Source organism: Amblyraja radiata, chromosome 18, assembly GCF_010909765.2.
Source record: "Amblyraja radiata isolate CabotCenter1 chromosome 18, sAmbRad1.1.pri, whole genome shotgun sequence".
NCBI lineage: Eukaryota > Metazoa > Chordata > Chondrichthyes > Rajiformes > Rajidae > Amblyraja > Amblyraja radiata.
Genome location: NC_045973.1, coordinates 4,962,678 through 4,977,477, shown reverse-complemented (window position 1 = coordinate 4,977,477; position 14,800 = coordinate 4,962,678). Strand labels below are relative to the sequence as shown.

The following is a 14,800-nucleotide window of genomic DNA, read 5'->3' as shown; positions in this document are numbered from 1 at the left end:
ATGAAATAAGCTCAATGGCGTATCATATCTGTTTCAATGGCGCATCATATCTGTTTCGATTCTTCATGAGCAACCTTAACATGATCACACTCTTTCCGCACCATTAAAGTTATTATATGTTTTTCCAAAAGTAAAATATTAAAGTAAAACCGAAAATACAGGAAGTAAATATCTCTGGTAATGCCTTGTGTGAGAACAGCTACATTAATGCATTTCTTGTAAAATTCTGAAATCCAGTGGTTTTTTCATAATTGTATTTTCAGCTCTCTGGGTCAATTTCATAAACTTTGTAACTTGATGGCTTTTGTCACTACTTATTTCAGTTAACCCTCTGTTTCTGTCCTGAAAGGTATGTTCGTCCTGCATTGTCTTGCCTCAGATTTTACACTTCAAAGTTTCTCTGTAGATTATTTATATATTTTTGATTCAGTTTGAGAATATGTTTGGCCAAGGGACTGGATATTGCACAATGACTCGCAAACCCAAAACCATGACTTCCTGTGTGAGAGTGATGGTATGGCAGACAGGATTTTGCATCCATCCTGTGAGGATGAGCATATGGAAGTGGCAATAAGGCCAGACACATCCTGACATCGGATCATTAGGATCCTAAAGCTCATCCTGCAAAGCTCACATCGTTGGATGAACATATATATTAACTCTGATCGCCTTCTGTGTTAATGCGCACACAGGTGCTGGAATTAAGGATCAGCTAGAAACATAGTATTCTAAAGCTTCCCCACACTAAGTATGATTCATTCTGTTGTGTACTGTACCGTGAATTATATTTGGTTATTCAAAAATATTAGACAAATGTATCAATTTCTGATTTCTATCATAAATTGCATCTAAACTGATAATGATTATCAATAACCTTGGCAGGTTTGAAGTCATTTGTTGAAGCCAATGTTATTAATAATTTAGCTTTCTTCCTTCCTCAGAATTATCCAATGTTGCCATCTTAATACATATTACACCACTGTACTCATTTAATTGAACAACAGTGTGCATAATAACCACATTTAGACAGGCTAAAATTTATTGGTCAAAGAAATAAAAACAAGATGTTCAATGTGTTTCTTGTTTATTGGTAAAAACTAAAATAAATCTAGACGCTTAAAAAAATAAATCTGTCTAACGTATTTCTCAATTATCTTTTCTACATATATGCTTGCTGTGCCAATTTGGTTAAAGATTTTCTCTGATGCAATATTTAATTTGTTACTGAAACCAGAGCCTGTAGAAAGCAAGGCCTGGTTTTGTAACCAAGCATTGAGTTTTCTCTTAATCTTTCTTTCCAAAACTTTCACCTATATTGGGGATACATTCCAGAGAATGGCAGGTTGAATCCTTGTTTACATAGCAAACCGCTTGAACTCCCTCAGCAACATTTTAAAACTACGTAATTGAGGCCATTCCATAAAGATGAAGTTCCAATATGTTTTTATTGTCACATGACCGAAGTGCTAACAAGCAGCACAATTTTTTTCTAACAAATAGCCAGTAGAGTATTGCTATACCCATGATTAGCAAGTGTAGAAAAATAGTGTGCTGAGCCCATATGCAAGAGGTGTATGTGTTGGCAGTTTGGTGGCTTCCCTCTGCTGTCCGCCTGGTCTTGCATTCGGCCCGGCAAGGAGGCTTCTGGGAACTTCACCCGCACGGCTCTCTCATGTACTTTTTACTAATTTCAAGATTTCTTCTTATTCCCCTCAATCTCTGCCTTGGTACTTAGAAGTCAACATGTCATTTCCTCCACAGAATATCTCAAAACCGTCAATCACCACTTATTATAATCAGCATGCTTATCTCTTCCCCATCCAACCGCTCCAAATGGTTCTTTGCGCCAAACATTAATTCAGTCAAAATCCGTCTGATTCACAGTCATCATTCACATGATATTTGCACAGCAATGTAATTTAAAAATGCTTGTTACTTACAATGTTCTAACACAATTTTTCAAAAAGGTGCAACTTAACGACCGTCCTCCAGAGGGAGATTTATGGAGGTTGCCAGGCAATATTCATTTGCATATCCATTGATATAAAACTGGTGTAAACAGCTGAATTGGCAGAACTCTGCACTGCTTTGAAAATGCACGATTGATTCAGTGTTTCTCTGCAGAATACGGGGACACGGGGAGGTAAACACTCTTCCTGTGTTAGAGGGAAGGGGGGGGCGGGAACGGGGTCGGGGGGTGCGGGCAGCGTGGACTCGACGTTTGGGGGGCTTGCGGGCAACGTCGGAGGAAAGTTCTGGAAATGTTTTTGTAAAATTCCAATTAATCAATGTCAATAAAGTCAATACATTGAGTCAATGATTAGACTTGACTTTTGACTCGACAACTCCACCGCCACCGGTCATACACCCCCCCCCCCGGGGGCCCAGTCGGACTGGTGGTGGCGCTCAGCATTCTCTTTCAAGCTGCTGCTGCTACCGTTGGCAACCCCCAGCGCAATGTTCTACCACTCACTAGTTCCCCCAGCGCAACCTGTTTCCACCACTAACCAGTTCCCCCAACGCATATCTCTCTCTCTCTCTCCCTCGATGGTAGCACGCTGCATTCTCCTCCAAACTTCTGTGCCGTTACCGTTGGCAACGTCCCATTGTGATATAATTGTCGCACTCGGTAGCTTGTGTAAATGAGAGCCCATTGTGATTGGTGGACTGTGAGATGGCATTGTAACATCATCACTGGAAGCTGCTGGAAAATACTCTCTCAGAAGCCGTTTTCGGCTTTTAAAAAAAACTTTAATCATCAATAACGTGAAATAAAGTATCAAATCTTAAGGGAGCCTGATTATGGCATGGACGGGAAAAATGTGAGTAAGAATGTGGAAATTTTTCAGCGCTACCTCTTAGCATTTTGACGAAGATACAAAAACAGACATGTACAGACACACACATACAAACACACATACATACAAGATGAGACATATAAGTATATAGATGTCAACCTCAAGAGTGTGATGTTCACATATCCTCGCTGTCCATCTTTCTTTCTTTCTTCCAGATATACCACTGGAACAGGAGAAGCAAGGTGATTCTCAGATTCACGCAGAACAGGAACAGGCCTTTTGGCCCAAATCGTCCATGCCGACAAAGATGCCCCATGTAACCTTTGAAACCTAGTAAAAAATTGGATGCATTTGGCCCATATCCCTCTAAATTTTTCTTATCCATGTATCTGTCCAAATATGATTTAAAAAAAGGGTGATACAAGAGATACCAAGGAATCAGTAATAATTTTTTAATCAAATGCTATGTTAATCAGATGCATGTTTAGCATATGCGAAAACCATGGGCAACTTCTTCATAGCAACACATTTGTGAAGCATGACCATATAAAGCTATACATTAGGTTCTGCAGAGGTAGCCATACCTGTAAGGTTTAACAGACTCGAGGTCTTTCAGATCACAGATTCCTGTCACTACTACCGGTACAACAAATACCACAGCAACAAATACAAAGGGTTCCCAAATATAGCGTCCACAATATCCAGGCGTGGGATGCAACAGACATCTTTTAAAAAATACAAACACTGCTTTTATTTACACCTAAAGCTGGACCTTGCACGTCTCTGCGAACCTGCCTAAATCCCACCATATACAGGAAACAGTACAACAAAGAAATAATGGGGAGGGATTTAATTTTGATCAGCCATGCAAAAATCTGCCAGTTCTATTTGCACCTGCACATTTGCAATCAATGTACTTTCTATTTTGAGCTATTGTTAAGAATAAAAGATTTAAATCTGTTGCTAAGGATTAAAATATATTAGACAATAGACAATAGTTGCAGGAGTAGGCCATTCTGCCCTTCGAGTCAGCACCGCCATTCAATGGTATCATGGCTGATCATCCCCAATCAGTACCCCGTTCCAGCCTTTTCCCCATATCCCCTGACTTCACTATCTTTAAGAGCCCTATGCAGCTCTCTCTTGAAAGCATCCAGAGAAGCTGCCTCCACCGCCATCTGAGGCAGAGAATTCCACACACTCACAACTCTCTGTGAGAAAAAGTGTTTCCTCGTCTCCTTTCTAAATGGCTTACCTCTTATTCTTAAACTGTGGCCCTGGTTCTGGACTCCCCCAACATCGGGAACATTGGGAATATTATAAAAACATCCTAGTCAATGTATTAAAACTAAATCTTGTTTTAAACAGAAATGCATGTACATACACAGAAATATTTAGGTTTAATGTTTCTGCTCTCAGCAATTTTTGTGAACATCAAGCGATGACTTCTAGGTTTCTGCTACTTGTGGGTCCTCAATGAGTTGTACACTCCAATCGACTAACCATCCATCACTGCTTTGGAGACCTTCCTGCCTATGATAACACTAGAGACCAAGAAACACTGGATTGGTGTGTGACCAGCAGTCCCTGAGCCCCAATAATTCTTACAATTTCTCAAATACACTGGAACAAATCCAATGATTTTCCAATAACGTTACACAGAATGGATGTGAAAATCTATAAACAGCTCCCAATATTGGAAAATAACTGTGTTGGTAAGACCTCAAGCAAGTTCCATATCTTTAATGATTAGAAAATAATTTACAGCACACAAATAGGCCATTTGGTTTAAGCCTATGTATAAGTCAACATGCTCTTCCCGAATAGCTTAATCTTTGAATACAAGCAGAAATGTCCTTAAACAGGGCTAGAATTCTCTCATCGTAGTGTTAAAAAAATCTGCGGCAAATTAATGGTCATCCTATAGAGACTGTAGTTGCACTTAGGTTTTATATATTCATTAAATGTTAGCTCTCCAGGACTCTGGGAAAAGGTCAAACAGAAACGTCCAGTCAGCTGAAGCTTCTTGAATTCAGACCAGCAATGTCTGTAGCTGTAATCTGTATTTAAGACATTTTTAGAATACAAGCTATCCCCTAATTAAAAACTCCCAATTTATTGACACCCTTACATATGAATGAGCTTCCATAATATTAAAATTCAAAACTCTGGTGTCCATACATGCATTAATTCCTACAAATGTTAAAACTAGTTTCCTCTCTCTTTCTCTATCCACTTTTAGTAATTGTTCTTTCTTATCAGTCTTGTGTGCTTTTGATACCATTCACTACAACACTGCGAATGTTTTGTTATCATAGAGTGAGTTTGTGTATTTTCCGATTTCTAATCTGTAAAAATGCAACCTGTTCATTACTGTGAACAACCTGTGCTTTCATGAATATGGTTACAGTAAACTGCAATATTAAAAGTTATCACCTGTGGGGAAATAAGACATCCTTCTAGACTGTACTGACTTTAGTAAGTTACCAGTAGATTCTTCAAAATGCAGAATATTTTTTAAATGACGGTATATTTTACATGATTTGGCCTTTGTTGGTAAGGCCAGTATTTATTGTACATCCCAAACTTATTTTAAAATGCTGTCTTTCAAACTAGAAGTGAGCCCCACAAGTCAGAGGGGCAGACGGGTCCTGGCCTGTGACTAGTGGTGTGCGTCAGGGTTCAGTGCTGGGCCCGTTACTGTTTGTTATCTATATCAATGATTTGGATGAGAACATACACGGGCAAGATTAGCAAGTTTGCAGATGATACAAAAGTGGGGTGGGTTTGCAGATAGTGAAGATGGTTGTGAAAAATTGCAGCAGGGTCTTGATCGATTGGCCAAGTGGGCTGAGGGTGGAATTTAATACAAAGATATGTGAGGTGTTGCATTTTGGGAAGTCTAACATGGGCAGGACCTACACAATGAATGATAAGGCTCTGGATAGTGTTGTAGAGCAGAGGGATCTAGGAGTGCAGGTTCATGGTTCCTTGGTGGAGTTGATCAAAAAGTAATTGGGCACATTGGCCTTCATTAGTCAGAGTATTGAGTATAGAAGTTGGGAGGTCATGTTGCAGTTGTTATGATGTTGGTGAGGCTGCATTTAGAGTATTGTGTTCTGTTCTGGGCACCATGTTATAGGAAATAGGTTGTCAAGCTGGAAAGGGTACAGTTAAGATTTACAAGGATGTTGCCGGGGCCAGAGGGTCTGAGCTATAGGGAGAGGTTGAGTAAACTGGGACTCTATTCCTTGGAGCGCAGGGGGATGAGGGGTGATCGTATTGATGTGTATAAAATCATGAGAGGAATAGATCGGGTAGATGCACAGAGTCTCTTGCCCAGAGTGGGTGAATCGAGGACCAGAGGACATAGGTTTAAGTTGAAGGGGAAAAGATTCAATAGGAATCTGAGGGGTAACTTTTTCACACAAAGGATGGTGGGTGTATGGAACAAGCTGCCAGGTGAGGTAGTTGTGGCAGGAACTATCCCAACATTTAAGAAAGTTAGGCAGGTACATGGATAGGACAGATTTGGAAAGATATGGACCAAATGTGGGCAGGGTGGGACTAGTGTAACTGGGACATGTTGGCTGGAGTGGGCAAGTTAGGCTGAAGGCCTGTTTCCACACTGTATCACTCTATGACTACATAGATGGAGGATGGCAATAATGTTGGAAGGTAAAATAATTGGTTTATAATTATTGCCACATACACTGATTCAGAAAGGCTGATTCAGAGAGATAAAAATCAGAAGTGAAATGCAATATTGTAGGTTAAATACAAGATGCAATAGTAATATAATGATCCAACCATATTAGTGTGATTTTACAAACATCATTTTGCACTACATTTTCAGCAGTAAAATAGATTTGAGTATTGAGTAATATTGTGACCTTGAAAGCTGTCATATTCAACACTATAGGCACTCAATTAAAGTTGTATGGAACTTTATAAGATCTTATAATGTTGGATCTTATAATGGTGTAAATCAATTTCTTCTGATTTTTCATGCAGTCAATCACACAGAAAAGAATGTGCAAACCATATCCCACACCATTAGTTCTGCATGTATTGATGAAAAACAAAAAAAAAGTTTGGAAATCTTGTGTAGCATCCTAATCATGAGGCATGCAGCATCAATTTTCCTTATAGTTTGGTTTGTTTATTGTTGTAACATATACTGAGATGCAGTGAAAAGCTTGTTTTAATGTTATCCAGTCAAATCACACTATGCATAAGTACAAACTCCACACAGACAGTACCTCAGGTCCCAATCACACCTGGGTCCATGACAATGTGAGGCAGCAGCTCTACCAGCTGTGGCACTTTGCTGAACTTTACTTCTTGGCACTGATCTCAGCAGTGGACAGCCTATGCCTGCTTTTAGTCTATTGTCCAGTCTTTCCTCCCTACACTGCCTCTCTCCCTAATCAGAACATATACTATTCATTATTTTTTGTCATATTCAGCTTTCACTCTTTACTCGGGGAGAATTTTCTCCATGGAACCAGCAATAAAAAGAACATTAGTTTAACAGTTTCCTTCTAAGAATAAATCATTCTGCCATATAACCCAAGGCTGTGGGAGGTACTGTGGGGGTAAGCCTCCTTTATGCTCTGAAGAAGATTTTGCTGCAATGGAGCTGCTCCTTCAAACATGCCAACATAAAACATGAAATGGACAATGAGAAAATTGCTTTAGGGAAACATTATTCTGCAGTTCATAAATTATTCAGAAGGAACTAATAGTCATTTTTAACCTTTACAATTATAGCCAAAAAAAATCAAAAATCTAGCTTTCAGAAAACATTGCAACCTTTCACCAGTTATTTAAATATATAAGCTTCACAATCCTGTCAGTTCCCAGGATAACCTGCACAAAAGACCATGAAATCTGTGGGTAGGGAGGGAAATCGCTTTCTTCAATGCCAATTCCTTTTTCTCTGGTAAATTCCATGCTCAAAGCTGCACAGGAGCAATTTGTTTCCTCCTCTCCTCTTAATGCTCTTCAAAGTTTATTATTTTGGGGTGCACAAAAGCCCCCTTCCTTTCTTTTATTCTTCATTCAACACCAATTTGCATGGTATCACAATCAGTGAAATCAGATGTAACCAATCCAAAATATGAACGACAGCAAACGCTCATTTTGGCAATTAGTCAGAACTGGAAGAGCTCTGAATTCGTTTACCGAGTATAAATCTGTACTTACACTTAACCTGCTATTAAAATGTGCAATCTGACTCGGAACAATGAATTTATTTACATACAAGTTTAAATTGTTAAATTAGCACAGGTTGTGTGTTACTTGCCCCAGGTAATTGGATTTGCTGTGCAGAAACTGCCTTTGACTTGCATTCAGTACTAGTATAGGATTTCCTCCATTGTTGCCCATATAGAACATGTCAATGAAGATATCTCCTTGAACTTGCATGTTGCTAGTGACCAAATTCCAGAATAGCATACAGACAGGAAAATATGTTTCCCTTATAATTAAAAACATGAACAAAAAAAAAGAAAACAATCATGACATTGAATGAATAAATGAATGAATGAATGAATGAATGTTTATTGGCCAAGTATTCACATACAAGGAATTTGCCTTGGTGCTCCACCCGCAAGTGACAACATGACATACATTGACAGTTAGGAATGACACATAAAACATTATCGATTATAAAACTTGTATATTAAAACGTCATAAAATTAATATTGTAGATTAATCCTCACCAAATAAGAGACAATTTTGTATAAACAGTTTAAAAAAATGTGATGATCGATCATAGGAACAGATCTTCAGGTGGATTAATGAGTATTTATAAACATGCAATAGTTGTTCCTATTACGGACAACTGTTTACACATCAGAATAGTTTTGGTTCAAATGAACAAGGATTATCCTGAGACACAAAAAGCTGGAGTAACTCAGCAGGACAGGCAGCATCTCTGTAGAGAAGGAATGGGTGGCGTTTCGGGTTGAGACCCTTCTTCAGACTATCCTTACACCTTTATTGTTAGAATTCTTTGTTAGTTTTATCATAGCATCTTCATAAGTTCATTTGTGATAGGAGCTGAATTAGGCCATTTGGCCCATCAAGTCTACTCTGCCATTCAATCGTGGCTGGTCTATCTTTCCCTCTTGATCCCATTCTCCTGCTTTCTCCCCATAACCTCTGACACCTATACTGTGACAGAAAAAGTGACAGAAAAAGAGAAATCCTTTTATGGGGGAAAAGTGATACTGAAGCACTGAACAAAGATGAAATACCATTAGAAAACTTCTCTTAAGACAATGCCTCAGGGTTAAAAGTGACTTGTTTTCACACCAAGTCTGCAGGTTTCGAGGTGGATGATGAGGCCAATCTGGAACAAGCAGACTCTGCTGCGTGGGGCACCAGAATTTTGGCAAAGGAGGAATGTGCTCAGTTTGGTAGGTGTGAGATCTTTCTGGAATTTGCACCTGATGAAAATAGCATGCTGACCTCATGTAAAGTTGGAAGGTCACAGGAAATTCACTTCTCTGGCAGAGAAGCTGCTGAGATGCCCGATTAGCTCATTCCTAATGGCAAAGCACACCCATAACATGTTGTTCCTCATAGTCTTTCAGAACAATAGATACTTGTTCTTTGGGCTGGCTATCTCGTGCTCATCTGTCTTACTCAGGGTGACAATGGTAACGTCAAGATGTCCGAGCCCACAGTTATTATAGCAGTGTACTCAGGCCCGGTGCTTTTTTTTTGTGGGGGGGGGGGGGGGGGGGGGGGGGGGGTCTATGAAGTCTTCGATGTACAAATTTCGAAGATTTATGCACAGAAGTGGAAAGCACCTGTGCATAAATTCTTTTAACGCAAAGTACTTAATTTTAACATTTACCTACCACACACCGAGCAATCAAGAATGGTTAATTCACCTACCAAATCGCACATCTTAGGAATGTAGGACAAAGTCCACGTGCTCACAGGGAGAGCATGCAAACTACAGAGAGCACCCAAAGTGAGGATTGAATTTGGGCCCTAGCACCGTGAGGCAGTGGCTCCATTACCTGCAGCACTGTGTTGCCCTGAACCTCGTGTTTCTGTCACTGCGGGTGGCCCATGTCCCTGTGAATATTTTCACATGTCCATTTTTATTCATTTGAGTGTTTTTCTTAAAGATTTTCTTAAATTGATGCTTGTCAAGGTTTCTAATCATTCAGCAATGTTCAATGACCACAGCAAATGACTGGTGTTCACTGTTGCGCTCCTTGAATCTGACAGCAAATTTGGGAGTTCAGCGCAGCATGTTTGAACCCATATATCAAAGTGGCTATCAGCAATTCAATGCAACTGCAGGGCATTTTCTGGTGGGAAGATCAATAAGAAGTTAGACAAGGGAATACAAATTTGGGATCATTGCCCTGTATCTTCAGAGATAATTTGATTGAAGATGCTGCACGAGTTCTAAAAAGGCTCAAGGTTTCCTTCCAGTTCATTTGATTGAAAATCAAATCACTTAAAAAAACATTTTTCCAAGACTTCTAAAAAATTAGATTGATTTTGATGAAGAATTTTTGTTTGAAGGTGTTTTGATTTTCAAGTTTTTTAAATGTTTTAAAGTGTGCATGAAAGCTTTTGTAAGTTTAAACTAGAAATGGTTCCAATTAACACTCGGGGCATGTCTCAGCTTGATTGATTTTATTCCAATATTTGGTGGGCTGTCTTGACAGCAGCACTTGATGTCACTTTCGTGCATTACAATAAGAACAAATGATTTCGCAGTTTTTTTCTCTGCACATTCTTGAGAGATTGTTGAAGGGAGGGTGCTGTTTATATCAAGATCAACAGCAGTTTTCTCTTCTCATCATTCCTCACTAATTCAAACTTTGCACATGAACTGATTGATTGTAACATGAGATAAGGAGAGTAAATTGGGGAATCATGATAACACCAATTGGTGACATTTCGGGTCAAGACCCTGCTGGTCTATCTGAAGAACAGATAGGGTCAGATGAAGGGTCTCAGTCCGAAACGTCACCAATTCATGTTATTCAGAGATGCTACCCGACCTGATGAGTTACTCCAGAATGTTGTGCACTTTTGAGTGCAAAATCCATCTGGTTGCTGCCTAAAAAATGTGAAGTGTATTTTTTTTTGGAAAAGGAAGAATACATGCATGGCTAAAATGTGTACTGAAATACTGAGGGTGGCAATACATCAGGAAAACCATGAAAAGTTTAGTTCAGGCTGTTGTGTTGTAGAAGACCATCCACTAAAAAGGCACCAGTCTCACCCTTATGGGCCTGTCCCACTTAGACGATTAGGCACTGTAATTAAGACGGTTAAAGCACAGTGTACGGTATGTCCTTTAAAAGAGGGGGGGGGGGGGGAGGAGGAGGGAGAAGGAGTGGAGACAACTTTTAAGAAACCAGAGATAGACGGCTGTGAAGCTTGGTGGACATTAACATTACCGGTCGGTTATCCTTGATTCCGAAAACTACTGCTTACGTTTTTTTCCCAATGAATTTCACCGGTCAGCACCGACTACAGCCTATGAGAACCTACGAGAACCTTCGACCTCATGGCAACCCACTAGGACCTCCTGGCGACCCACCTACGACACGAGAATTCTCGCTACTCTCCATGGCAGCTTCATTCTGGTCGCCGCTAATTTTTCAATATGTTGAAAACTTTGCGGTGACCATAATGAGGCCGCAACTAGTTCCTAGAATGCGGGAACTCCTCACGGCCATGAAGGCAACCACCCACGAACATGTGGCGACCGCAGTCTCCTGCAGTCGCCTAAAAAGTCGCCAAAGTGGGACAGGCCCATTAGGATGTCCCAAGATCATTGTCGCTAATGAAGGGTTGTGGCATTGTAATGTTAGAAGTATTACATTATTATCATTATTATTATTCAAACAATTGTACAGATAAGTAAAACAATGACTCCAAATGCAAAAGGAAATAAAGCACAAGTATTTTGAAAATGTAATCATTCAGAACTTCTTGAAAGAACACGTTTTACCACGTTTTAGATTTGCAAAGGCTATTGGGGAGACTTTAAACTAGTATGGTTGGGGGGAGGGACTCAAATTGGGAAAGCTAGCAGTCAGTGTGTGAGGCAGGAGGCAGAGAATGGTAGCACTCTGACCCAAAATGTAGGGGAGAGAGAAGAAAAAGACAATAAACAGAGAATAAGAGAGGGTGGGTTTCTTAAATGTGTATATTTTAATGCTAGGAGCATTGTAAGAAAGGTGGATGAACTCAGAGCCTGGATTGACACCTGGAAGTATGATGTTGTGGCGATCAGTGAAACATGGTTGCAGGAGGGCTGTGATTGGAAACTAAATATTCCAGGATTTCGTTGCTTCAGGTGTGATAGAATTGGAGGGGCAAGAGGTGGAGGTGTTGCATTGCTTATCAGGGAAGATATTACAGCAGTGCTTTGGCAGGATAGATTAGAGGGCTCGTCTAGGGAGGCTATTTGGGTGGAACTGAGAAATGGGAAAGGGGTAGCAACACTTATAGGGGTGTATTATAGACCGCCAAATGGGGAGCGAGAATTGGAAGAGCAAATATGTAAGGAGATTGCAGATATTAGTAGTAAGCACAAGGTAGTGATTGTGGGAGATTTCAATTTTCCACACATAGACTGGGAAACACATTCTGTAAATGGGCTGGATGGGTTGGAGTTTGTAAAATGTGTGCAGGATAGTTTTTTGCAGCAATACATAGAAGTACCTACTAGAGAAGGAGCGGTGCTGGACCTCCTGTTAGGAAATGAGACGGGTCAGGTGGCAGAGGTATGCGTTGGGGAACAGTTCGGGACCAGTGATCACAATACCATTAGTTTCAATATAATTATGGAGAGGGTCAGAACCGGACCTAGGGTTGTGATTTTTGATTGGAGAAAGGCTAACTTTGAGGGGATGCGAAAGGATTTAAAAGGAGTAAATTGGGACATTTTGTTTTATGGGAAAGATGTGGAAGAGAAATGGAGTACATTTAAAGGTGAAATTTTAAGAGTACAGAATCTTTATGTCCCTGTTCGGTTGAAAGGAAATAGTAAAAATCGGAAAGAGCCATGGTTTTCAAGAGAAATTGGACACTTGGTTCGGAAAAAGAGGGAGATCTACAATAATTATAGGCAGCATGGAGTAAATGAGGTGCTTGAGGAGTATAAAGAATGTAAAAAGAATCTTAAGAAAGAAATTAGAAAAGCTAAAAGAAGATATGAGGTTGCTTTGGCAAGTAAGGTGAAAGTAAACCCAAAGGGTTTCTACAGCTATATTAATAGCAAAAGGATAACGAGGGATAAAATTGGTCCATTAGAGAGTCAGAGTGGACAGCTATCTGCAGAGCCAAAAGAGATGGGGGAGATATTGAACAATTTCTTTTCTTCGGTATTCACCAAGGAGAAGGATATTGAATTATGTGAGGTAAGGGAAACAAGTAGAGTAGCTATGGAAACTATGAGATTCAAAGAAGAGGAAGTACTGACACTTTTGAGAAATATAAAAGTAGATAAGTCTCCAGGTCCGGACAGGATATTCCCTAGGACATTGATGGAAGTTAGTGTAGAAATAGCAGGGGCTATGACAGAAATATTTCAGATGTCATTAGAAACGGGAATAGTGCCGGAGGATTGGCGTACTGCGCATGTTGTTCCATTGTTTAAAAAGGGGTCTAAGAGTAAACCTAGCAATTATAGACCTGTTAGTTTGACGTCAGTGGTGGGCAAATTAATGGAAACGATACTTAGAGATAATATATATAAGCATCTGGATAAACAGGGTCTGATTAGGAACAGTCAACATGGATTTGTGCCTGGAAGGTCATGTTTGACTAATCTTCTTGAATTTTTTGAAGAGGTTACTCGGGAAATTGATGAGGGTAAAGCAGTGGATGTTGTATATATGGACTTCAGTAAGGCCTTTGACAAGGTTCCTCATGGAAGGTTGGTTAAGAAGATTCAATGGTTGGGTATTAATGGTGGAGTAGCAACATGGATTCAACAGTGGCTGAATGGGAGATGCCAGAGAGTAATGGTGGATGGTTGTTTGTCAGGTTGGAGGCCAGTGTTGTTTGTCATGTACATCAATGATCTGGATGATGGTGTGGTAAATTGGATTAGTAAATATGCAGATGATACTAAGATAGGTGGGGTTGTGGATAATGAAGTAGATTTTCACAGTCTACAGAGAGATTTATGCCAGTTGGAAGAGTGGGCTGAAAGATGGCAGATGGAGTTTAATGCTGATAAGTGTGAGGTGCTACATCTTGGCAGGACAAATCAAAATAGGACGTACATGGTAAATGGTAGGGAATTGAAGAATGCAGGTGAACAGAGGGATCTGGGAATAACTGTGCACAGTTCCCTGAAAGTGGAATCTCATGTAGATAGGGTGGTAAAGAAAGCTTTTGGTGTGCTGGCCTTTATAAATCAGAGCATTGAGTATAGAAGTTGGGATGTAATGTTAAAATTGTACAAGGCATTGGTGAGGCCAATTCTGGAGTATGGGGTGCAATTTTGGTCGCCTAATTATAGGAAGGCTGTCAACAAAATAGAGAGAGTACAGAGGAGATTTACTAGAATGTTGCCTGGGTTTCAGCAACTAAGTTACAGAGAAAGGTTGAACAAGTTAGAGCTTTATTCTTTGGAGCGCAGAAGGTTAAGGGGGGACTTGATAGAGGTCTTTAAAATGATGAGAGGGATAGACAGAGTTGACGTGAATAAGCTTTTCCCACTGAGAGTAGGGAAGATTCAAACAAGGGGACATGACTTGAGAATTAAGGGACAGAAGTTTAGGGGTAACATGAGGGGGAACTTCTTTACTCAGAGAGTGGTGGCTGTGTGGAATGAGCTTCCAGGGAAGGTGGTGGAGGCAGGTTCGTTTTTATCATTTAAAAATAAATTGGATAGTTATATGGACGGGAAAGGAATGGAGGGTTATGGTCTGAGCGCAGGTATATGGGACTAGGGGAGAATACGTGTTCGGCACGGACTAGAAGGGTCGAGATGGCCTGTT

The 14,800-nt window shown here is 40.1% G+C and overlaps 1 protein-coding gene across 1 annotated transcript in view; it reads right to left on the bottom strand.

Moving 5' to 3' along the window:
* ptprg (protein tyrosine phosphatase receptor type G) overlaps nucleotides 1-14,800 on the bottom strand; it is a 535,498-nt gene that overhangs the window by 370,436 nt on the left and 150,262 nt on the right. The window lies entirely within an intron of this gene.